We start from the raw sequence: 25,849 nt of genomic DNA, 5'->3' as shown, positions 1-25,849 counted from the left end.
CCCGGATCCTGGGGTGGGGGTCGGGGAGGAATATTTCCACCAAAGAAGAGATGACCGCGGATGATCTGTTCCAGTTTCCTTGAGCCATGCAACGGCGTAGCTTCCCACCAAGTCCCACTCTGTACACAAGACGAAACTTAGGGGAGATGAGATCAATACTGAAGCTCCGTCAGATATCTCATCTCTTTAGGACTATCTCATTTCCTTTAGTGGTGGGAACAGAGCTAAGCTCTGTCTTTCAAAAAGTTGTTTTGCATCTTTTGATGGAGGAGAATGAAATTGAATTAGATGGGTCTGGAGTGGTTATTATGGGACCCATTAGATTTGGCATAATGGACATATATCTCGAGAAAACATTTACATAAGGAAATCAAAGCTTGACTCACATTTTATCTGGTGCCATGACCTCTATTGGAGTCTGACAAGCAGAATTTAGCTGAATATTTCTTAAGATGGTACTCAGAACAGTAAAATGCATCCCTAACATATTTATATAAATTAATATTTCCTTTTTTTCAAAGGAAAAACTTCCAAAAGAGAGAGGGGGAGAAGGGGAGAGGGAGAGGAGGAGGGGGGGAGAGAGAGAGAGAAAAGAGAGAGAGGTCTTTTCAAATATTTATAGGTATATTTTCCATTTGAGTCCTTATTTGAATTTTACTCTCATTTAGAATACAAATCTGACGACTCCATCATTAATGCCAGCTCTGGCAATGGTCCATGAAAAAACACCCATATAACACAAAATCCAGATGCAAAGAGGATTACGATGTCATATTTAAAAAAAGGCAAAAGAGAATTAAAATAAGAGACCTATCTAAAACTATCAAAAATGAAATTCTCTTTGGAACAAAATGGTCTCTTCCAGAAACGCAGCCATTTAAAATAAGATTAAAGAGATATTTTATAAGAACTACAGCAGAATACAAACCATCTCTCCAGGAATGAACTCAAGATTTGCATACAATGGAAAGCAAAAGCAAAAGAGGGCGTTTGGAGGTTATCAGACGGAAGTTCTCCACTTTGCTCAGCAATATCTCAACCTACATTCCTACATCAATAACATCGGGGTCCGTGTTAATGAGGACAATTCCAGGGCCCCAGGAGTCCAGAATCGGAATCAGAGTGTAGAGAGGGGAGGCAGAGATTCTGCATTTTTGAACAAGCCCCCAAATGATTCTAAAACCCACTGGTTTTGAGAACCTCTGGTTTAGAGCACCTCTGGGAAGTACCGATGGACCAGGATAGAATTCAGAGCATCCGTCAGATCCTGAAAACCATCAACTCTTTTTTCAGCAGTCCTGGGTCGAGCCCTTCTCATCTCTAACGACCCGAGTGATCTTAACCTTAGTCACTGAAGTCACAAGTCCTTCTCCCAGTTTTCTCATTTTTAAAATGGGACAATTTGCTTCATCACAGGTTGCCCTGAGCCTTGAGGAGGCGATAGTCTTATATAAAACTTACTCCTTCTTACCATTACTCTCCTTAAGCCGGCAAGAGTGGGATAATAAATGATAACTTTGTTAAACTACAAGCAAGACCACTGCTAGGAGAAAGAATACAGAGATCTCAAACTAAAGTAGCCCAGAAAATAACTAGCCGGTAAACTTCGGCGTGATCATCTAACACGTGTCAAGAGTAAATAAGAATCAGTCGGTTGGCACACACTGACATGAAAAGAATATTTACGGGAATGAAGAGGTAGAATTAAGTAGGGACAAAGCCATGGTGATGTGTGAAAGATCAGACCAGGGTGGCTTCTGGGAAATATGTGGTTTTGTTTCTCAGCGGCATCTGGATGATGTGGATTGGTGAGTGGGAACACAGGCAGGTGACTCTTTGTAGAAGCTCTGGGGACTGAAATCAGAGAGGAAAAAAGAATGTTCCAATGGCTTATGTCTGAGATGAAGCATGTCAGATGGAGGAAGGTGAGGCAGAAACGGCAATTAGAAATAGGATCAAAAAAAAAAGGACAATTCTGGGGCCAAAGTTTATTTCTAACTCTGAAGCAAATCATCAGAATGCCAAAAGAGATGGAATTTTAAAATATTTCCCTCATCACACATGATGCAAGTTTAATTACTGGAAACCACAGCCCCCGCTGTCCTTAAGGGGTTCAGGTTGCAGGGTGGGGGGGGGGTGGGGAGAGAAGGAGGAGTTCTCCAATGGGAACTGCAAACACCAGGACCAAAAGTAGCTGCATTTCCAAAGAAAAGAGCTCTGGTTTCCTTTGCATAAAACTCTTGGAGTTCAAATTTAAACTGAGAGACCCTCCCCTTAGAGCTCAGATTCAAGGATGTTCTTCCTAGAAGTTCTGTCTGTGCCCAGCTTGTACTCATTCTGTTCCCTCGGCTGGGAATGCCCTTCCAGGAAGAACATTCATGGATGTCTCTGAGCTTCGAAGTCCTCATTATCCCAATCTAAGTGTCAACTCATCCACTTCCTTCTTCTTCATCACTCCATCACTTCCTTCTCTCTGACTTGTGTTACTGTTAGGTATTTGTGTGTGAGTCTATGTTGAGAAGGTCCTTTGAGGTAAGGACTACTACCTATCCACTATGCGTCTCTCTGGATGACTTCTTCCATATAGTTAGGATACTCAAAACACATCATGACGATAACCTCCTCATCCTATACCATCGCCGGACTTCAGGATGTTGTTCACTCCGAACTTATAGAACATGATTCACCAGACTCAGCAGAGGAAGAAATAGCCATGGGATTCTCTGATCCTTACAGTAGGGTCTAAAGAAGGCTGCTTCCATGCCAGCAAACCAGAGGATCGCAGGAAAGGGCTGCCTTCATCGGAGACTTCTGTTAGGAGGGACCATCTATCGTTGAAGGTTGACACCCTGGGACCCCTGTCTGGACTTGCTCTGCCGTCAGACTTGCCTTTTCTCACACAGCTGCATGTGGACAGGTTGGATGCCTCCGTTCCGTGTACATTGGCAGATCTGGCTGATATATGGAGTGTTCGCTGTTGGCTGCTGTTGTAGGCGCTCCCTACTGACTAAAGTCATAACACAGATGACTCTTGCTTAAGGAGAGTAAGAGCTACCAAAGGTCTGAACACGGCTGCTTTGGGCTCTAGGAGGAGTTGGTCGGGTGGGACTCCCGTTCACTTGCTCATTTTCACCCAGGAGTTCACTTTGAACATCCTAACGAGTGAGTCTGTATTGTTAGGGATTCTCAAGCAGGAAAACTCAACTCCAGCTTTGGGTCTTAGAGGACCCAAGGATTGTCTGGGCTGGAGGAGCGTTTGAGATCACTCAATCCAGCACCTCCTTTCAAGAAGAGACAAAGTCAGAGAAGGGAAGGGATTTCCCCAAAGGTACATAATCTCTTACTGGCAAAAGTAGGACTAGCAGTCTGAAGTTTTCAGCTCCTCCTGCAGGTCCTCCATCTTCAAGGGAACCAACGCTTCATTTTCCCATATAAAGTAACCCAGACCCCCCATCCATCCCTCTCAGAGTGCAAGTTCCCAATTGGTACAAGTGGGTCGAGAGAACCCCTTCTATAAGAAGGTAGCGTGTGCAAGGGCAACTCACTGGAACGAGCAAATTCGCCCTGCCGAGCTGCTGTGCCCTCCCTGCTTCTGGGCGTGTGACCCTCTTCCCTGCACACCAGCCCACCTCCCACCTCCTGGCTGTCTTCATGCATCACCTTCTCAGAGGGCAATTCTCCACGGTCCCTCCCCAAACCACACCCCGCATCACACACCTGTCGACCATCATATCCTCATAATTTCTGTGACTTGAGATTATGGTATTTATCTAGTTATTATCTCACACCTGAATGTAAGCCCCTAGAGCTTAGGACCTTCTCTGTCTAGTTCTCTGCAGTGTCCTCAATACCTAGAAGACTGCCTGGCACAGAGCTGGTACTTGGTTATTGCCTATGGTATCAATGAGTGAATGAATGAACTGAAAAGCCATGGCCCTCTGGCTGTCACTTACAGATACACAGAAAGAGACTGCCTACAGAGGGAGGGGGACATGATCTTTTATAGGGACCCCCACTGGGGAGGGGCACCCAGAATGTTAACCCTGCAGCCACACTCTCTTAGTCAACTACACATCAAAGCGGGAAAGGAGATACTCTTGGGCCATTTTGGCCGTTTCATCTGATTTACTCAGAGAGCTGGTATGGAATTTCAGCCAGGTTGGCTGCACCTGTTGGTGCTACACACACGCACGCACACACAGGGCGTGCACACACACAGGCACACTTGCACTCTCCTATGGCTCCCCACCTATTAGAGCCTCTACCAAAAGCTCTAAGCTAAAAATGACACAGTGTTAAGTTTCTCAGAGGAATCCGCCTCGCCATGGAACCCCAAAGAACAGAGAGGCTGTTGGGAAAAAGGAGACTCCAAAAACAATGTTTTCACTGGAAACACTTGCTTAGTTCAAGAACCAGCAAAGAAATGCTGAAAACACAGGGACTTCGTGACATCACTTTTTTTTTTTCATACAGTTATATCCCCTCCACATTAGAGATACATCTGGCATTCGGATGTAAACACCTTCCAAATTTAAAAAAAGAAATTGGTTTTTTTTTTTAATAAAAAAATGCCTACAACGGGCAATTTGTTTCTCATGAAGCACTGCACATGTCCGACTAGCGCGGAGGATTTAAAAGGCAACAAATTCCAACTCCACTGTCATTTCTGTCTTCCTGTTTAGCTCCAAGCTCAATATGTGATCTTATAAGTTGGCAGGGGTAGCATTGCACCTATTAGCACTCGTCGACCAAAAGTAGATTGCTCAGGTTTCAATAAATGTTTTTTGAATTGGATTTAGGCTGGTGAGAAAATAAATTAAGTCAGAAATTCTTTGAGGCAAATTACATATTGAAATGAACAGTTTGATCCACAACCCCTCCACCACCACCTCCCTCAAAAATAGACAGGGAAAAAAAAAAAGAAAAGAAAAAAAGCAAAAGTCGTGTCTTTCCAGGCTGCGAGAATTTCTTCAGCTGTTACATCTGTGAACACTTTACAAGGCAATGTCTGCAGTTTGATTTTTTACAGCCCGTGTTTGATTGGAGCTTGCGTGACATCTGGGGCTGTATTTTTGGAGACATTTCCAAGCTAGTGATTTCCAGTTTTTAATCACCAGAGTATTTATTTCCTACCATAGCATAATTGCGCATGGCTTCACATTTCTTTTCTATGGTAGCGGTGCAAAATGAAAATCAGGGTGAATCAGGAACTTGATCTTGTATCTGTCAAGGCTCGATGGTTCTTTACCTGCTCTAGAGGCTAAAAGCCAACATGCCAACCTCACCGTGTTGGAGAAACCGAACACATGGCCGTTGTCAAGGACGAGATACTCTCAGTCATAAGAACAAAGGGAACAGCAAAGGTTAATGAGGGAAGAGGCCACACACCCCAGACAAGCACACAGCATCCTGCGCCCCTGCTCAGACCTGGATCACGCTTGCGGCCACAGTGCCAAGGGTGGAAGGGTGGGCTACGCAGAAATGATTTTCACCCCTTTCTACCGAGAAAGGAAAATGCCACAATGGAGCAGCCTGCTCCTCCGCAAGGGAATTAATAAGCTTTTGCTTCTCATGGTGGTTTAATCACGGCTAGTGTAAGAACCAGAAGGGAGACGGCTCACCTGTCTGCCAGCTCCCCAGGGCTTCTCCCACCCAGCATTAGGGGATTTGGGGGTTGGGTGGCTGGTTGCTATTGTTGAGTGCTTTTTCTATGCTTTGGCTGGCATCTATTTAAATTCAAGAGGTAGCAGCCACGAGACCTGTATCTGAGAAGGTAAGTGATGTGCTCAGGGTCACACAGCTATTTTGTGGCACCGCTTTGTAAGATTCCTTTACATAAACCAAAGCAGGTGAGGTGAGGTGAACGAAAAAGCCGGTAAGTGAAGGCCGTGTGCGTATCAGCGCTGCATGGCACACAGGGGCTCTGAGCAAAGGTGGTGGGCGGTGGTTTTAGGGGGCCCCCTACCCCCTCTTTTCGGCTTCACTTTTCCCCAAGCCCTCCTTTCCTGCAAGCAAGCTCCGTCTGGGCAAGTCCTGAGCTCCTGGAATGCATCTCTGTCTTCCTTATCTGGGAGCTAATCACTAAATAGCAGGTGGCGAAGAGTCTGTTTTCACCTCCCTTGCTCTGCCCTCCTTTTACTCATTTCCTCAAGGCGATGAATCTCTGAATCTTCGGCAGAAAACTCCGTGACGTGTCCACACCTGGAATGTCACCCTCTCTTTGTTTGCAGAGGAAGGAGCAGGGCAGATGGAGAGAAGCCGCCACTGTCTAAAGAGGGAAAGAGAGACGTCAGCCTTTAAATATTGAGACATACACGCTGTGAGGAAGGTCCCCATGCAGGTATTTTAAATCCACACTCTTCAGCCCCTCTATGTCCTCACTCACCTCTACTCCCAGCCAATGTCTTACAAGACAGAGTAGTTACCGTGTGTCAGTTCAGTTATCAACACTCCATACAAATAGGCTGACAGAGGAACCAGGTAAATTACCTTTGCGGGCCTATTTGAGGTTGAAGTAACAAGTAGACAGCCTAGAGGCACCCAGAGATTCGCTTCCTTTTTGCTCCTACAACTGTTGGAAACTGGCTCTTCAGGGACCCCGACATCAGCTTCCCGGTTTCCCTGGGTGTTGGGAAGTCCCAGCCTTTTTTAAGCTGTGCATTCTGTCCTCATGAACTTTCCATCTGGCCTTTGAGGCGTCCACCAGGGCCGTCTCCCATCTTCGGCTACCATGCGTCTCTACACCCAGAGGCCAGGGTTTGTGGTCTCCTGAACCTTAAGCTCCTTAGGCGCCAAAATGAAACAAAATATTAGACACAAGGAAAAAAAAATTAGACACAGGGATATAAAATCGATTGATTGATTGATCATCTTTTTAGGACCACACCCACGGCATATGGAGGTTCCCAGTCTAGGGGTCAAATCGGAGCTACAGCTGCTGGCCTACACCACAGCCAGAGCAACACCAGATCTGAGTCTCGTCTGCAACCTACACCACAGCTCACGGCAACACCGGATCCTTAACCCACTGAGCCAGGCCAGGGATCGAACCAGCGTCCTCATGGGTCCTAGTCAGGTCCGTTTCTGCTGAGCCATGACAGGATCTCTGAGGATGTAAAATTTAAACCCATGGTTTCCAATCTGTGGGCCCCAGAACCCCACAGGGGTACCATCAGTACCTATAATTATATATGAATCCTACTATTCAGTCAAGCCCTTCTGATAACTTCTAATGTCTTCATTTATTCATCTACAAATATACATAAGGTGCCTCCTTGGTGCCAGGAACTGTGCTGGGTGCTGAGTGTACAACAGACAGTGAACAAGGCAAATCAACTATGGTGTCATGGGGTTTCCAGCCCAGCGGTGAAGACACGCACAGAGAGTGTCAGAAGCACCCAGGGAAAGTAGTAACTCAGATTTGGGATAGTCTACGGATAAGGTAGTGATTCATAGCATTCAAATGTCCTCCAAGGAATAGACAGTGTCTATTATCAAGGATTTGCTCTACCAATGCATTCCTCAAGTGTAAGTACCTTTAGCTGTAGGTCTATAAATTTTTTGAGGTTAAAACGTGCTCTCAGAGTTCCCATTGTGGCTCAGCAGTAATGAACCCAACTAGCATCCATGAGGATGCAGGTTCAATCCCTGGCCTTGCTCAGTGGGTTAAGGACCCAGCGTTGCTGTGAGCTGTGGGGTATGTCACAGACACCGCTCTGATCTGGTATTGCTGTGGCTGCGGTGTAGGCCTGGGAACTTCCACATGCCATGGGTGTGGCCCTGAAAAGACAAAAAAAAAGGCTTTCCATACAAAAAAAGGTTGAACACGACTGATGTAAATCAGCCTAACAGATGTCTTTTCTATCCCAGATGAACGAATTAAATAACAAGAAGTGATATTTCACTAGCATTCCAGCCACTCTCCCCCGACCTGGGCGAGGTCGGAGGGAAAGTCTTGCGGCTGGTGTCGGTTCGCTGGGGAGCTGTGGGCCTGGAGCTGCGGGACGTGACTTGTTGCTCTATTAGACACACTAGATAATCTCCTGAAACGAAGAAATAAAGCAAAGCTTAGATGAGAGGATTTTCTTGTCAAGAATTATGAATGCAAAACTAACCCAGAACATACAGCTGTATTTGAACAGGGGCCAGGCAAAGATAATGGACACAGGAAGACTTGCTAAATGTGAGATCCCATTTAAATCCAAAGGAGCCAGCACAGCTTGGCTCCGGGGGCCTCTGCGTGTGTATTCAGAGGCAGACTTATCACAGGGTCATCAGTACTGTATTCGATAACGTGGTGGGCGCCGGACCTACAAATGTCCATAAAATCATGGCCCTTCAAGGGGCTCGTTTTTAGCAAAGAAAAGGTAAATGGGAATGATCCCTTGCCAGATTATTAAACCGTAGTTTAGGCTCTGTGACGCTGGGCAGAACAGCGGCGAGAGGGGCAGACCAGGCTGTGCAGAGGGCAGGGGACTTAGAGTCAGGAGCCTGCATTGTAACCTGGTTCTACATCTATTCGAATCTTACCTTTGACAAGTCACTTCCCCTCTCATCCTCAACTCAGTTTCCTGACCTATGAAAGGACAAAGGTCATTTCCAGTTCCAAGGGCTACGAGACCAGGCCCCATATCAGAAAGGATTTCTAGTTCCTATTGTAGCTCCGACTAGTATCCATGAGGATGTGGGTTTGATCCCCAGCCTCACTCAGTGGGTTAAGGATCCAGAGTTGCTGAAAGCTGACGCAGAGGCCGCAGATGCGGCTCAGAGCAGCCTTGCTATGGTTGTAGCATAGGCTGGCAGCTGCAGTTCTGATTCCACCCCTAGCCTGGGAACTTCCATATGCCTCAGGTATGGCCACAATTAGCCAAAAAAAAAGAAAGAAAAGAAAAAAGACAGACAGACAAGACTTCTGATAAGATCCCTTAACTGATTTGGTCACAGCATTCTTCCTATAGAACTTATCACAGCAGGAGAGAAATGCCACCAATTTATGGTGGACCTGGGTTAGAGGATAAGATACTTCCTGACAGGAGCTCCCTGGTAGAGCAGTTGGTTAAGGATCTGGTGTTGTCACCGTAAGCAGCTTGGGCCACTGCTGTGGAGCAGATTCCATCCCTGGCCCAGGAGCTTCCACAGGCCACAGGCACAGCCAAACAGACCCCAGGGGTATTCACAGGTCTTCTCCAGGTGACCCCACAAGAAGACCTATTAAAAGAAGGAGATCAAAAGGCCAAAGGGTGGCGCTCCCACTTAATCCCATTCAGTGGGTTAAGAACCTGACTGCAGCAGCCTGGGTTGCAGAAGCAGGTTCCATCCCTGGCCCGTCGCAGTGGGTTAAAGGATCCAGTGTTGCTGCACCTGTGACACAGGTCACAGCTGCAGCTTGGCGGATTCAATCCCTGGCCCGAGAACTTCATTTGCCATAGGTGTGGCCATTACAAAAAACCAACACACAGATGTGTGAGGACAGTTCTGGGGGCTGCCTGTAAAAAAAGGATCCTCTTCCTTGGCAGCTGAAAATGTACATGCATGAAGCATACATCTCCCCACACCCCTCTCCAGCACCCCACTCCCATCGTGGCCACCAAAAAAGAAAGAACACAGCGAAACCTTTGGCACAATTAGACCTCGCCCGTTTTCCGCCCTGGTCCTCCACTGAGGTCATCGCCTCACCTGCTGCCAGCTAGAGCCGTGGCTGTGCGCCAGCGCTGCTTCGTCTGACTCACGGCCCCGTGCTCTGTGGCAGCAAACCCAGCGGCCACTGTTCCCTGGTGATCCCTGGCCTAGTTCTTCCAAAAGGCTGCAGGGCAGTCACAGAGCCCTGGGGGTGAATTGACTTTCCTGCGGTGAGTCATCAGCCTCTGGCCCAGCGACCTCCTCATCCCCTCGAGGCCCTCTCGGAAAGTCACAGTGTAGACGTGCTAGCAAAGACCCCCCACATTCTGCTCATTCCAGAAGGGACTTTTAAAGAGTGAAAACCGGGTGTCTGACACCTCCAAGAAGTGTCACACAGGCCACGCCCTCCAAAATCAGCGCCTTGAGACAGAGCTCGGGGCGCGGCGGGGGGGGGGGGGGGGGGGGGCGGGGGGGAGAAGGTATTTGCATTTTAAACTCAGACCAACCCCAGTCACACCAACCCCAGTAGGACACCAAACTTCTCATAGCTCCGCACACCTTTCTGATTTTTTTCTTTTTTTCTTTTTTCTTTCTTTTTTTGCTTTTTAGGGCCACACCTGCAGCATAGGGAGGTTCCCAGGCTAGGGGTCAAATCAGAGCTGTAGCCACCAGCCTACACCACATCCACAGCAGCACGGGATCTGAGTCAATCTGCGACCTACACCACAGCTCACAGCAACACCAGATCCTTAACCCACTGAGCAAGGACAGGGATTGAACCCACAACCTCATGGTTTCTAGTAGGATTCTCTTCCGCTGTGCCACAACAGGAACTCCCATCTTGCTGTTTTTTAATTCTGATTGTGCTGCCTACTCTTTCTGAAGGGCCCTGCCCCAACCCACAGCCTTTATTCATTCACTGAGCAAAATCCTGCTTATTCTTAACACTCAGCTCAAATATCACCTCCTCCAGGAAGGCTTCCCTGAGCTTCCCAGTCCGCATAGATGTCCTCATGGTGCTTAGCCTAGTGTTCTACGTATAGCTCTGTCATTGCATCTACCATACTGTATAATTGCTATCTTCCTCTCCTAGATTTTGGATTTCTTGTCAACTAGAACCAATTCATCTTATCTTTTTTCTTTCCATATTAATGTATAGTCTAGGATGTTCATTGAATGAACACAGGATCTGGTTCATCCACTTATCTGCAGTACATTCTGGGCAATTTACTCCTCTGGGCCTCCAATTTCTCATTGGTAGATTGGAGCTAACAATCTATCACCCACTGAGATGTTGTTCCGATGAGGAGGCAACATACGTAGCGGCCCACACCCTAGTGCTGACACCGAGGCTCAGCGAGTGAATGCACAGCGACGACGGAAAGGCAAGGCAAAGCAGCCAGTTCATCTCAGAGCGCTGCAGACTCCCCCAGTCAGTTTGCAGCCCCTTTCCCCAGGGATGTGTGGTCCCAACCTGTAGCTCCTTTTCCTGCAAGGAAGCCTGGAAATCTTTGCTTTTTGCTTTGCCTTAAATGAGAAACAGCAGATCATTCCTGAAAGTTTCCTGGGAGTCCAGCATCTCGAGCTGGATTGAATGATTAGCATAGTTACTCCTATTATTTCTCCCTATAAGCCCAGATCCCCTACCTTTGACTCCAGTCCTTCAAGGGCTGATGTCAGGCTTTTGCCCAGAGAGCTTCTGAGGATTTATCTGCAAACTTTGGGAGAAGAAGAGAGGAAACAGCAGTGATCGGAGCCTCCTGGAAACTTGACAAGTGGCCAGACACTTGGAGATTTGCTCGAGGGGTCCAGAAGTTCCCAAGAGAGGAGCTAAGGAAGCAGGGCAGCTTAGTGGAGGGCAGGGAAATGGCCTGGCAGCAGGTGCTGGGGCCTGGCCCCAGAACCATCCCCACGTGCCTCCAGTCCCCCCAAAACACACCATCACACGAACCCACGCACACTCCTCCCTCTGGGAACATGCAGGGCTCGCCACCTGTCAAATCCTCCCAGATCCTCTGGTGAATCAAGGCTGAATCAAACCCCGTGAGTCAGCCAGTGCCCACGCGAGTAAGGGTCAACTGACTCAACAGTCATCAATTGAGCGAGTGCCAGTGCCAGGCTCTGCGCGAGGCACCACAGGCTAATGCTTCCAGAACGTGCGTGAGAGCCTTTCTCCCCAAGCCACCCCATGAGGGAGAAATGGTTCCTGTCAGAGCGTCGCTGAGGCAAGGGTTTGGCGTGCAGGTCCTGCCAGGGAAAGGGAGTTGTGCTGAACCGGGCATGAATCACGATCGCGCAGCTCACTCATCACGGACACACAAGAAGGTGCCAAACCAGTCTCAGCGACCCACCAAATGGTGGTCCAAGCGGAACCTGGGTGTGAGGGCGAGTTGGCAGGGGGAGGGGAGGGAGGGGTCCAGGCCTGGGGGAAAGCAAAGGGAAGGAGGCCCTGCCACTCTTAAGCCTGCCCATGGCCAGACAGCCAGGAACCACTTGAGCACCTTCCCTACGGTAACCCCCCGAGCATCCCAGGGTCCCAGCAGTGAGGAGGACGGAGCTTCTTCAGGGGAAGCGATGGAGAGTGTCGGCGGGGCCTGGTCTGGATTTGGCGACATGAGCTTCTGCGGAGGTTTTAAAACACCCCTGAAAATGCTTGGCGTCTTCTGGAGGCGAGGTGAGTTGACATCCCTCCCCCTGAAGCTGCACGGGCTTCTGACCTGCATGCAGCACATGAATGTGGCAGAAGGGGTGCTCTGTGGCATCCAAAGGCAGGTGGAAAGAGGCCTTGCAGCTGCCACCACGCTTGCTGGACCCCTTGCCCTCTGAGTCTTGAACCCTGAGCCACTGTGTGAGACGGGCCTGAGGCTGCAGTGGTGTGAGAAGGCTCAAGGATGTGGAGCGGCCACGTGCGTGTGTTCTGCGGGCAGCCACACGGGAGGTCCCGGCGCCCCGCCAGGATCACAGCTCAGCCTTGCGACTGGATGAGCCCCTGAGGATCCCAGCCCCCAGCCTTTGAGTCCTCCCAGCTGAGGCTTCGGACCCTGCGGAGCAGAGCTAAGCCATTCCCGCCCATGTGAACCCCTGGCCCACAGCATCCACGAGCAGAACGTAATGGTTGTTTTATGCCCCTACGTTTGGGCAATGGGTAGTGAGGGCCCAAGCTTAGATCCAATGGTCCTAGACATGGGAGTGGATGGAGCTAAAAGAAGACAGAGGAAGGTGCAAACAGGAGAATGAGGTCATGAGAAAAGGACAGTGACCTGAAGGACGCTGTCTGCACTGTTTTCTTTCGGAGGGGGAGGCGTGAAACAGGATCCGAATGTAAACGTAATCACGTTTCACATTTGATGCCGAGGCTTCTCTGGCGGTGGCCCTGCCTGGCAGTGGTCTTGCATCCCTCACACCTGTCAGTCCACAGCCCCCCTTACTGCCACTCTACTCAGGGGAGATAGGAACCTCCAGCCTCTCAGAGGCCCTCTCCTGGTGGGAAGCCAAACCACTTCACAGTGGACAGCACGGCTGCAGTGAACCCAGTTTGAAGGCTTGAAGTCGGGAATCCCTTCTTCACAGCAAGAGAGAGAGGTCACTTCCTGGTGGTTCAGACACGGGCAGACACATCTGCAGCTTCCTTCCCTGTATCATTTCCTCGGGTCTTTTGGAAGAGGTGACAAGGATTGTGTCTCCCCACCACATTGCCCAGTTATCCCCGAAGAGAGACAGTCACCTTCGAAAAGAGGCCCCAACGAGCGCGGAAAGTGCCACTTTCATCATCCCAGCTTCCAGGAGTTACCTGCAGCAAAGAGATCTTTACTCTGAGTTTCTTCTATTTCCATTGCTTGGGAAAAAGACCACTTTCTCTCCCCTCCACCTCCCCAGACTGCTAGGAATATTTATTCTTAGAAACAGCTTCTTCTTAGAGCTCAAGTGCACTGAAGAAACACCTTTGACACCCCTTGCTCTAGGAGGAAAGGGGGGAGGCCCCTCAACAGCTCACCCAGCGGTCAGCATCCAAGACCTTGGAGTCCTTGCGGCCAGGCCGGGTCAGAACTCACTACGGTCAGGGCAGAAGTAGGGAGGCTTCCCAGACCTGCAGGACTCACCCGCTGACCTCCATTCTGACTTTCTGAACAGCCTCCGTTCCAAAGGTCCATGCATGTTGTCAGAGGCCTTTCCATCTGTCTTGGTTGGTTCTGATTTGAAGCTCCTCCTTCAACTTAGGGGATGGATTAGACCTGAAGTTCAGACTCTTTGACCTGGAAGGGACTTTAGAATCTCCTGGGTCAACCCCCAGGAAAGGAAAGTAACTCATGCTTGAGCACACAGCAAAGGTTCTTTCAGGTCAGAGTTAGCACCAGAACTGGGGCCCCAGCTCCCAAGACAGGGTTCTTTGTACGGCGCTCTCTGTGCTGTCAGACTACTCAACTGCCTGCTGCCTGGGGAGTATGGATTCAGAGAATCCACTTGAGCCCAACCAGTCACCAGATCCTGGGTTGCAAAGACCCTGTCTGCCAACCCCAGCTCCTTCCTCCTGCCCTCTCCACTCCGATCCCAGCCCTCCAAACCTCAAGGATATTTCAGAGGTAAGCAAAAACCATCTGCCAGGACAGGGTTCTACTCTCAGAATGAAAACTCCTGGTCATTTCAGAAATTAAGACTTTTTCCATTCTCCTCCCCATCCTGGCTCTGACTTCCTGTCTGCTTTTCAAGTTCTTTAGCTACATAAAACAATTCACATGGCCGAGCTTCCACGGAGACTATTTCCTATAAATGCAAACATGTCTTGGACACACCAATAAAACCTAATTTTGGTCCATGTGCTGTTTGGGGATTTTTTTAATAAACCATATCCCCTGAACACATTTTCAAACAATGTGAAATACCAAGAAAAGGAGAACGTGATTATTTGCAGACAGTGGAGAAACCACTTAGGCATAAATGTTACGTAGAGAAAAAGTCCTACACTATAGCTGCTTGGGTGTCTGTTCTTCTCACTGGAACTGACTCCCCAGAGGTTTGTATCATGTCTATTTTCAATTCTGCATCCCTCACAACACCCAACATACCCCTTTTCACATGCAAGGGCCTCTGTAAATGTTTGTTAAATTGAATATTGTTCTTAATTTAGTGAGAGCCTCCAACGTAATAGGCAGAGGGATAGATGTTTTCATAGCTTTTAAAAAATTGATTCTCAGAGTTCCTGTTGTGGCTGAGCAGTAATGAATGGCTGACTAGTGTCCATGAGAATGCAGGTTCAATCCCTGGCCTCACTCAGTGGGTTAAGGATCCGGTGTTGCCATGAGCTGTGGTGTAGGTCAGACATGGCTGGGATCTGGCATTGCTCTGGCTGTGGCATATGCCAACAGCTGCAACTACAATTCAACCCTGAGCCTGGGAACCTCCATGTGCTATGGGTACAGCCCCCCAAAAAAGACACCCCCCAAAAGCTGATGCTCATGACCACCTGTCAGTTACTTATCACCACAAACCACCCTAAAAATCTGACTCCAATTCCAATGTGTGAGGGGTTCCCCACACCAACCAAGCAACTCTCAGCACCAGCTGGGTGTCCTCCCATTCAACGCACTGATGACACTCTCTACCTGGAGACAGCATCGCATCCCACAAGAGTGCTCGGTCCCTCCAGACTGCTCCCCACTTGAGACGTCCATCACAAGCTCAGGTTGTTGCCTCTACTTCTGACGGCCTGGCTACAAACCAAAGGTTCCCGCCACCCCCTCCTTGGGTTTTAATTAACTTGCCAGAGTGGCTCACAGAACTCAGAGAAACATTTTGCTTGCTAGACCACTAGTTTATTATAAAAGGATATAACTCAGGCATAGCCAGAGGGAAGAGATGCCTAAGGCAAGGCACGGGGAAGGGGGGCAGACTCCCATGCCCTCTCCAGGAGCGCCTCTCCCCCACAATGCCAAGTGTTCACCAACTGGAAGCCTTCTGAACCCGTCCTTTCGATTGAATCATTGGCTATTAGCAACTGGTTCGACCTCTGGCCCACCCTCCTCCCCAGAGGTCAGGGGGTGGGACTGAAAGGTCCAACCCTCTAATCTGTGGTTGGCTCCACTGTCAATCAGCCCACATCCTTCCAGCTTTGCAAAAGTCACTTTATTAACATAACAAGAGACACCTTTGTAGCTCTTTATACTTAGGAAATTCCAGTGGTTTTAGGAGCTCTGCACCAGGAATGGGTCTAAGACCCAATACATATTCTTATTAGAAATCACAATATCCTAAAGCTCAGTAGCTTCACTCACCTTCCTTCTAGCGCATCTTGTGGGTCCCCAGGGTGGCTTGCCAGAGCTGCTAGTCCTGGCTGGCTGCACTGGGTCAGTCTCTGGGGTGGTTAGGGGGAGGGCAGCTGGGGGAGGCTGATCTGAGATGGCCTAAGTGGGGGTGGCAAGAATGACTGGGGCCTCTCCCTACATGATTTTCCATTTCCCAGCCCACTGGCCCAACCTTCTTCTACTCGTGGTGAAGACGGCAGAGCTTCAAAAGAGCAAGCAGAAGCATATGCAGAGTCATCTGAGGTTTAGGCTCAGAACCGGGTGTACCTTCGCTGCAGCCACACTTTGACTTTTTCTCAGTCACAAGGCCAGCCCCAGACCCGGGGGCTGGAGAGAGCAGTCCTACCTCTCAGTGGAAGCAGCAACAAAGTCATGACGCAAAGAATGGAAGGATTAGGATTGCGGCCGTGTTTGTGATCAAGGCACCGTGTGAGTCCCGTGTTAAGATGAAGGGGGAAAAAATGGAGAGAGGTTAAAAGATTTAACAAAAATGTTATAAAATTTCCTTGTGGTGATGGCTTCACAAATTTACGAAAAATCACTGAGCTGTACACTTACAGTGGCTGACTTTTTATGGTATATAAACTATTCCTCAAAAAGCTGTTCAGGAGTTCCTGTTGTGGCTCAGCAGAAACCAATCTGACTAGTAACCATGCGGACGCAGGTTCAATCCCTGGCCTCGCTCTGGTGGGTCAAGGACCCGGTGTTGCTGTGAGCTGTGGTGTAGGTCGCAGATGCAGCTCGGATCTGGCGTTGCTATTACTGTAGTATAGGCCAGTGGCTGCAACTCCAATTCGAACCCTAGCCTGGGAATCTCCATTATGCCATGGGTGCGGCCCTGAAAAAGACAAAACAAAACAAAACCAAAAAAACACATACACATACATATACAAAACTGTTTAAAAAAGACTGGGAAAAAATTAAAATTTTACTGATGATCATTCAACTAATAATTGTCCAAATCTACATGTAAACACAGGTATTCTAGCACAAAACTCAGTGATCTTTCTAACGCACTGTATTCATCGCACCTAAAGTATTAGATTCTCAGAATCAGAGCATCTACCAGCTGGATGTCTCCTACTAACATTTTGCTCATCCCTCTTTCCTTAAGCAGCTGAATGTGTAAGCCTTCTGAGGCAGGTGGGAGAATCCTCTTCCTGGGTTGAAAAACAGAAACAGCACTACAAGAAACCTGAACCCTATGAAAAATACACCTCATCGTCTCATGTGCTTTGGGGATCCAGAGTAATCAGCATCGGAAAGAACGTGACCTACTGCTCTTTCTAGAATGCAAAGCTGGAGACAACTGCTTTGCTTAGTTCTTGACCATATTCTAAGTAGGGAGGACACTTAATGTGCTTAGATTCTGGTAGTAACACTGATGGCATTTGTCCTCTATTTTATAACTCAGTGTCCAAATCTAAGTGTTTCTTTGGGGGGCAAACGCGTTGTACTCAAAGTGAACTTTCTTGGTGGATGAAAAGCTCTGACGTGAGGACTCAAGGGATAACGACAGTTCAAGAAGAAAAGGTGGGCGGGACAGTGGGATCCTTCTCTCACGAGCATTACGGGATCCGGGATCCGGGATCCGGGATCCAGGCGGACGATGAACACTTGACAAGGGGTGTGGTTTCGTCCTATCCTTTAGACGTGTTTCTGGAGAGAAGAAGAGGAAATCCCGAGGAGATGCATCCAAACTCTCCGTAAACACAGCTTTGAAGAGCAAATTGAGCAGCTTTCGTCAATCACACACAGACCACATCAAAAGCTGCCTGGGGAGACTCACTCACCCGAGGTCAGGCAGGGTCAGGCACACATTATCCAACGCTCTTTCAAGATATTAGGAGCCAGAATCAGAGCGAGGAAAGGAGGCAAAGAGGAGCATCAAACACAAGACCATGAAAGGAAAGGAAGCAAATAAGGCAGCGAACACGGTACGGCGGCAAAGAGGATGCGGAAGGAAGATGAAGGGAGAGGAGGAGCACGGGACGCCATCCGGGGAGACGGCAGAAGGCAGAAGCACTAAGGAGAGTGCAGCAAAACAGAACAAAAGTAAATCAACAGCTAAAGAGGCAGAGAAAGGAAAGCTCACAAGCAAAGGGGAGAAACAGCCTTTGTAGATACGGGGTGGCAAGGCCGTGTTGGCCGCCATCCGTCCCGAGGACTGGCACGCTACCCAGACTCCCGTGGGGAATGAGCCAGAGGAGACGCACCTGCTGCACAGAGAGGAGCATCACCAGGGCCCCTGCAAGGGGGTGGAATGGAAAACAAAGGAAACATGAGCACTTCAAACGTCTTCCTCTCCAGCTCCCCAAATTACCTTTGAGCCACTATGAAGGGCTCTTTGATCATCCTGGCTGGCTTCGCTCAGGTCCTGAAAATCAGAGGGAAGAATCATTAGTAACCCGCCCAGTGTCCACCCACGCCCCCACTGGAGTGATGTCATCTTTTATTATAACCAGGCGAGGGCCGTCATATATCAGCTCAGGCTATAAATCTGTCTTCTTCATAGATCAAGTTCGATTTTCCAACTAATTGGAGGGAAACAAATCCACTCCTGGCTCAGACCGAGCAAATTTCCCTGTCCTTGTAAAAGGGCCTGGCTCCGTCTTCATCAAGACATAAGGGTCCAGGTGCCTTGGTGCTCCAGCGAGGAGCTTTGAGGAGCCCAAGGTCAGCACGAGGGTCCCAGATGTGAAAAAAGGAAGCCTTTGCAACAAGGAGGCAGGGAGAGTAAAGGAGAGAGGCTTTCTCCGAAGCAAATTTTGCTCATTGTACATGTTCACCCCACAGAGAGCTATTGGAAATAACCACGCATTGAGAAGCAGGGTCTTAGAGATCGCCTGGCTCCTGGCGCTCTGGGCACATTTGTTGCCAAAAGGCAAGATACTGGGAACGATTTGCTAGAGGTCCTAATCCTTAATTGCAGGGTTTAGATACAAGCTGAGAGAATGACAGTGCCAAAATTTATCGCGCCAATCATTTGACATGCATCATTTCATTTAATCCCCACGACAAACCCGTGCAGCAGACATTCTTTTTATTATCCCCATCTTACTGATCAGGAAACAGAAGCTCAGAGAGGTTATACGACGGAGTCAAAGTCCCAGAGTGAGAAAGGGCTGGAGCAGAGCTGTAATTCACCCTGCAGCTGGGCTTGCATGGCCAACATCGCTCAAGAGGTGATGGAAGAGCACTTGGTTCTTGTCCCCTGGGAGCAGCGTGCAGGATGGAGAGGAAGTGGGCCCTTTAACAGCCTCGGCTGGTCAGGCAGGATTAGGGTTTCAAATAAGATGGTAACAGTCCCTGTCACAAAATAGAGTTCCATTGATGGATGACAGGAACCTTTTTGGAGCTTTGGGATAAATGGTGCAGCCATTCACCAAGCAGAAGACAGCATTTCTAGAGGCTGCGATAAGTGTAGGGAGCTCTCTAAACTCTTCTATTTTCCTTTATAAAAGCAAAAGACCAGAAAATTAGCTGTAATTACAGGGCCATCAGCACCGAGCTGCAACATCTTTCGCATGGGCCAACATGGCGAATGACTCCCCAGCATCACTGAGTGTCCAAAGGTCCACCTGCCACCCCCAGCTCCACCTTGGTACACACGGGCATCAACAGCCCACCCCACACGGAGGCAGAGTCCAGACAGGCCATCGGACGGAGGTATGTTCAGATCTTGTCTCTACCACTTGGTATCTGAGTAACTTCAAACATGTTTTCAACGTCTCCAAGCCAGTTTCCTCATCTGTAAAATGGGGGCTCCAAAAATACCTGAGACCCAAGCAATGTTAGAGTAAAATTAAAAGATGAATGTAACATCCGGAACGATGCCTAGCATATAATAAGCGCTCTTAAAAAAAAAAAAAAGCTATCATTATTATATTTTCTATCCCTACATCTTCCTTATTTGAAGCTAAAAGAGGAAGAGGCAGACCAAGCGAAATTGCTTACATAAAAGCCAGATAGAGCCTGGCTATTCCACCAGAGGCAATAATTATAAAGCTGCTTCAGAGCACAGAGAGTTCCAAGAACAGAATACACATTTGGAACAAGTTCATTAAAAAAAAACTGCTTACTCATAAAAGCTGCTATCGTTATAGCCTGACAAATGGAAGACAGGACACCGATAAATAAGAAGCCAGCAGTAAACAAGCCAGCTACACCAAGCTCTACCAAGAAGTCACTTGATTCCTCTCTTCTCATCAGCCAATTGTTTCTTAACCTTTTATGGGATTATAATGACAAATTCGGATAGTTTTATGTGCCTGTTTACTAAGTTTTCCCCAAACTCCAAGGAGAAGGAAGATGCCTTGGACGTCTGTGCCAAAACTCCAGGAATGGAATGAGGCAGCAGTGGTGCCCGGGAGCCTGCCCTCACGTCTTTGCCCAGCAGAGTCGATGCCAAGCTTTTGCCACCTCTTCAGCCAATCTAAACACTTCAAAACCCTCTGCCTCTCTGCTCCAGTGCTGCCCCTCATGCCTTGTTGGTCCACACCAAGAACCATCTCCTGGCCAGTCTGTGCCCTGCTGCCTCGGCCCAGCCTGAGTAGGTCACCTTCCTGGTAGTGGAATGAGTGCTAGATGGAAAGGCAGGAGGTTTATAATAACACAGCACGAGCCACTTGGTAGCTGGACACTGTCACTGAACTTCTCTGAGCCTCTGTTTTGTCATCTATGAAAACGGGGATAACAACTTCTCCCTCACAGCGTGTCTGTGATGCTTCAATAAATGCATGGTTGTGAGCCTTCCCGAGAGAATGTCTGGCACTTGTGGCAGCTGTTGCAGCCAGTCAATGACCTTGACCAAGCCCCCCAATACCTGAACTCTGTCCTATGAACCTGGGGGTGGGATGGCAATGGGAAGTGGGGGGAGTCTCCACGTGGTCACCCTCACAACACAGTAGAATCAGAGACTTCAAATCACTTTCAAAGAGTTTGTTGGTGGAGAGGTGACCTGAGGATACAGGGCAAAGAGAGCTGTGTGCTGTCACCCCTCCCCGGCACTCACTCTGTCCCTTCCCTGCTCCAGCCCCGACAGACTTGGCCACGTGCTTTTGCCAAAGAAAAATGCCAGAAACATTAGAAAGGAAGCAGGTTAGTGGTTTTACAGAGCCTGGGGCAAAACGAACTTTTGCCAGCATTTACCAGAAACCATGGCAAATCTTCTAAATTCTTATATAATGAAAGCCAGTGATTTTCATCTGTTTCTTTCCCAGCCAAACCCCACCTACTTGACTACCGTTTTTCTGGAGGTTAAAACAAAAACTATGTGTCACTTAGTTACATAAACCAACAACTCGTTTAGGCTTTGAACCTTTTCTTTTGTAAAAAGGGACTGAAAACTAAGTAGTACAGTACGGGAGCCGCATCCTTCCTGGAGCACTGGCTTTCTACAGGAGGCTGCTGGAGCGTGGAAACAGCTGGCTTAAATCTGAATATGCAAAAGCCAGGTTTTTAGGCATCTATGCAATTCTTCTAGAAATCTAAATTATTCTAGAAATGGAATGCCTACTATGTGCAAACCGCCATGCCAGGTGCTGAGATACCAAGACAGATCTGACTCATGATTATTTCCTGTTCATTAGAAACACCTGATGGGGGGAGTAAGTAAACAATGCAGACCCCCAGGTCCCACCACTAGATACTCTAATTCAATAGAATTGGGGTCGGACCCAGGCCTGTCATTTTTTTTTTCCCCTGCAGGTGAATTTCCTGTGTAGTCCAGGTGGATAAACACAGACTACAGGAAGTGGTGCAGGTGGAGAAGAGTCAGGGGCCAGGCTGGAAAAGGGCAGGGGCCAGTCCTGGTGCATTTGATTTGTTCTTTCCTTTCATATGCCTTCATTCATACACATCAAGGACTGTGTTAGGTGCTGGGGATACGAAGGTGGCGAAGAGCTGGCTCCTGCCATCAGGGAGTGGACAGAATAGAGGTGGGTGCAGCTATTCTGTGTGTAGTTCTGTGATGAACTTGAACTCAGAGGCAGCTCTTGGACGACTCTGGGTGAGTCACAAAAGCCTTCTTGGAGGAGATGATGCCCTAACAACGTCCTGAAAGATAAGCAAGAGTTAAGCAAACACAGGGACAAAGAGAACATTCCCAGCAGAGGGAACTACCCCTGCAAAAGCCCCGAAGCAAAAGAGAGCTCAGTGAGGAGCTCCTGCTGTGGCACAGTGGGATCAGTGGCAGCTCTGCAGCACCAGGACCCAGGTTCAATGGGATAAAGGATCCAGCGTTTCATCCAAGTGAAGCTTGGATCTGATCCCTGTTCCAGAAATTCCAAATGCCATGAAGTGGCCAAAAATGGAAAAGAAAAAAAAAAAAGAGAGAGTTTAATGGGATCCAGGGACCACAGCAGTTGTGCAGAGCAGAGCTGGGAGCAGAGAGGGACCGACATGCAATGAGTGTCTCACAGTTCAGACCACTGGGTGGCCACTCCCTTGTCTCTGATCCCCGGCTCCCAGCTCAGGGCCTGACACGTGATAAACAAGTAACAACCATTAGGAGTTCCCATCGTGGCTCAGTGGCTAACAAATCCGACTAGGAACCACGAGATTGCAGGTTTGATCCCTGGCCTCGCTTAGTGGGTTAAGGATCCGGTGTTGCCGTGAGCTATGGTGTAGGTTGCAGACTTGGCTCAGATCCCGCATTGCTGTGGCTGTGGCGAAGGCCGGTGGCTACAGCTTTGATTAGACCCCTAGCCTGGGAACCTTCATATGCCGTAGGTGCGGCCCTAGAAAAGGCCAAAAAAAAAAAGAGAGAGAGAGACAGACAGACATAAATAAATAAATAAACAAGTAACAACCATTAGTTAGATAAGTGGAGAACAAGCAGAGGGCTGAGGACAGAGCTCTGGGGGCACACAGACACTTCAGGGCTAATGACGAGAACCAGGGCACAAAGGCTCAATCACAAAGAGGAGAAACAAGGAGATCCGTGGTCCAGAAACCAAGGGAAGATGGTTTTCAGAAACGGGGGTGAGTGTCAAAGGCTGGAAACAAGCAAAGGAAATACGTACAAAAGGCCAGCTAACAATGAGGTGATCACTAACAGGTTGGTAAGAACCAGGCACATGGGCCAAGGGAGAAACATGATGACAGTGAACTTGGAGAAGAAAACCAGGGAAGCAGATTCATCTGTGAAGAGGCCCGACTGAAAGGGCAGGTGAGAGGCGAGATACTGGCGAGGGTATATGCGACTAATAGAAGGTTCGATTTCTTTTCTCTTTTTTTCATTTTACCTGAGTTAGATTTGAACATGTTTTTGTTTTGTTTTTAAACATGTTCAACTGAAAGGTCCTGTAAAAAAGGCTGGCCACGTGGGACAGCGTGCCGGGATGAAAAGAGCAGGCCTGCCTCTTGCTGTGTGACTCAGGGACTGCTGCATAACCTCTCTGAGCCTCAGTTTTCAGCTATAAAACACGGCCAACCACCCTTGACTTGAACACGTGTTATCATAAGTAAATAAAACGTGTCTAGTGATTGGCTCCTGTACATTTTCAAGTTCTTTTTTTTTCCCATCTTTAATTGAAACAGGAAGGGGGGTGGGGGAGATGGGCTGGGGTTTGGGACGGAAATGCTAAGCAATCGGGTTGTGACGGTCACTGCACAACCACAAACGTAATAAAATTCATTGAGTTAAAAAATGCAAAACTATAACATTTCTAACGTAAAAAAAGAAAGAAGAGATCCTCTTAAAAGTTGGTGGGTAGGGTTGGAAGCCTTGTGTTCTTCTCTTAGGAGTTTAGTGGCTCTTGCAAGTTGCTAAACACCATGCATTCAGGTCAGTCTTCTCAATCAAATGGGCACACAAGTCCCTGCCTTATAAAGCTGGGACTTTTACATTCACTGAGAACAGAACAGTAGAAAACAATTAGAAAAATTAAAAGTGCCATTGATGGGCTATGACTACTATCCAGTTTTATATCCATGCAAAATGCAGAAAGGGCAACCTCGAGGTGGGAAACCAGTATTTCCTTAGAGTCAGCTTGAATCACGGATTCATTATTAAAAGCTATAAGACCTTAGGGAAGCTGAACACAGAGCGTCTGCATTCTGATCTCTAAAAGGCTTAAAATGCTTTTTAAGTGTATGAATTTTCTGAAGGTAGTAAATGTCAATAAACATGACTTTCTTGTCTACTGGCTCTGGAAATTTTAAAAACACTCCAGTCGCTGTGAAGGCGAGGGTTTGATCCCCGGCCCAGCACAGTGGGTTAAAGGATCTGACTGGCTCAGATTCCGTCTCTGGCATGGAAACTTCCGTATGCCATGGGTGTGGCCATTTAAAAAAAAAAAAAAAAAAACAGAAAAACAATACTGTCTTCCATCTCCTTGGAGAAGTCTGGGTGGAATCTGGCTTGGACATCTGGAATCTGGAATCTGGCTTACAAAGGAAAGACAAGAAGATTCAAAGTTAAGCATGAGCAATGATCACTTGAATGCTCAAGAAGCAAAGGCAATCTGCTTCTAAATTAAGCTGCTGCTGAAGACTCTCCATGGCTATCTTTTTAGCCTTAACTACAGGCTATATATGCAACTAAAATCTTCATTCTACCAACTCTTGCCCCAAACCAAGAACATACCGCTTCATTTCTCTGATGTGACTACAAGATCCTTAGAGGAATAAGAACAGAGCCTTAATCATTCTTTTTTCTCCAGCTCCAAGTTCAGGGCACGCTCCATCCTTAAGAGTCCCTTTATTGGTTGGCTGATTTGAGTGGAAGAAAGAGAGGAATCAAAAACTGATGACACCAACTATAGGCAATTACTTGCTATACAGCAACCAAGGATGGTAACAACAAGAAGCAATGGATAAGTAAATGACAGGGACCAAATTGTATTTGAATGTTGTTTTATAGGTTCTTGGGTCATCGAACACCACGGATGGAGATTCAGGGCCAAAGAAAATTGTGTTTATCATTGATACTCTGATGTTCTCAAGGGCATTATGTTAAAGGGAATAAGTGTCATATTTGTATTCTCTGTGTTACCTATCATGGTGACTTCATAAAGTGAGTCCTTCATAAGCATTAAAAAAAAAAAAGAAAAGAAAAGAAGTCACTCTAGAGTGGAGTTGGGGAGACCGGGGGTCCAGTCTCCACGGCACTCTAAGCAGATACCATTGACAGAATGATTCAAGATCATCAATAAGCCACCGTGTCTTCATCTAGAAAACAGAGACACTTCCGACGTGCCAAAGTGGGAGAGGGGAACAGAGTGAGGGTTTGTAAGGAGCTGGCCGGGCCACCAGGCTCAGGGTAGGAGATGAGCACATCAGGAAAGCTTTTAACGGATGGAAGCGCCCGACATCCCAGGCAAGGGAGCCCAGTGAGAGCAAAGTGTACGCAAGGGTAACAGCATGTGGACAGTCAGATTTTATAGCTAAAAAGAGAAAAAAAGCCTCGAGTGAATTTTCTCCACATTTCACTAAGATAATATGTTCCAAGCCTGAGAACTTTTTCCTCCTGTCTATGACCCCAAACTCATTTCTCCAACAGAGATCTGAGCCACCATAAATCCCACTGGGGGTCAAATTGGCTGACACACTTTTAACTACAAGAGAGCACAGCACAAATGGCGTCATTATTGTCCCCAAGGGTTGCTCTCTGCCCTTGCTAGAGGACAAAAGAAAAAATCATTTTTTTAGCCTATAGAAATATATAGGATTTGTGAATTTTTGAGGGACAGACCCAAGAACTCAAAAGCACACAAATTGTGAAAGTAAGATATGACCAGGCTAAAAGGGAACCATTTTTCTGCCTTTAAAAAAAAAAAAAAATCTCTTTATCACCATCCCACCTAAGAACCTAGAGACACTGTTTCTAAGTAAAGTCAGTTCTGCCTCCAACCACCTGTGTCTGACAGCTCTCTATGTTCCTCTGGTTCTGTAACCACATCTCTCTTAGGGAGAGGGCACTCGGTCCC

General features: G+C 47.8%; 1 long non-coding RNA gene across 9 annotated transcripts in view; it reads right to left on the bottom strand.

The window, feature by feature from the left end:
* Positions 1 to 4,909: 4,909 nt before the first annotated feature.
* Positions 4,910 to 25,849, bottom strand: part of LOC125110792 (uncharacterized) — a 147,521-nt gene continuing 126,581 nt past the window's right edge. For 5 of the 9 annotated variants that reach the window (XR_007130720.1, XR_007130721.1, XR_007130723.1 and 2 more), the window contains 3 exons: positions 18,241 to 18,294; positions 6,490 to 6,783; positions 4,910 to 6,268 (listed from right to left, as the gene is read on the bottom strand). This is a non-coding gene — a long non-coding RNA (uncharacterized LOC125110792). Of the gene's footprint in view, positions 6,269 to 6,489; positions 6,784 to 7,930; positions 8,043 to 11,265; positions 11,449 to 13,342; positions 13,409 to 13,718; positions 14,822 to 18,240; positions 18,295 to 25,849 lie in introns of those variants that run through there. The other 4 variants (XR_007130719.1, XR_007130717.1, XR_007130722.1 and 1 more) reach the window with 4 other exon arrangements.

Source organism: Phacochoerus africanus, chromosome 11 (genome assembly GCF_016906955.1).
Source record: "Phacochoerus africanus isolate WHEZ1 chromosome 11, ROS_Pafr_v1, whole genome shotgun sequence".
In the NCBI taxonomy this organism is placed as follows: domain Eukaryota; kingdom Metazoa; phylum Chordata; class Mammalia; order Artiodactyla; family Suidae; genus Phacochoerus; species Phacochoerus africanus.
This window is presented reverse-complemented; position numbering and strand designations above follow the sequence as displayed.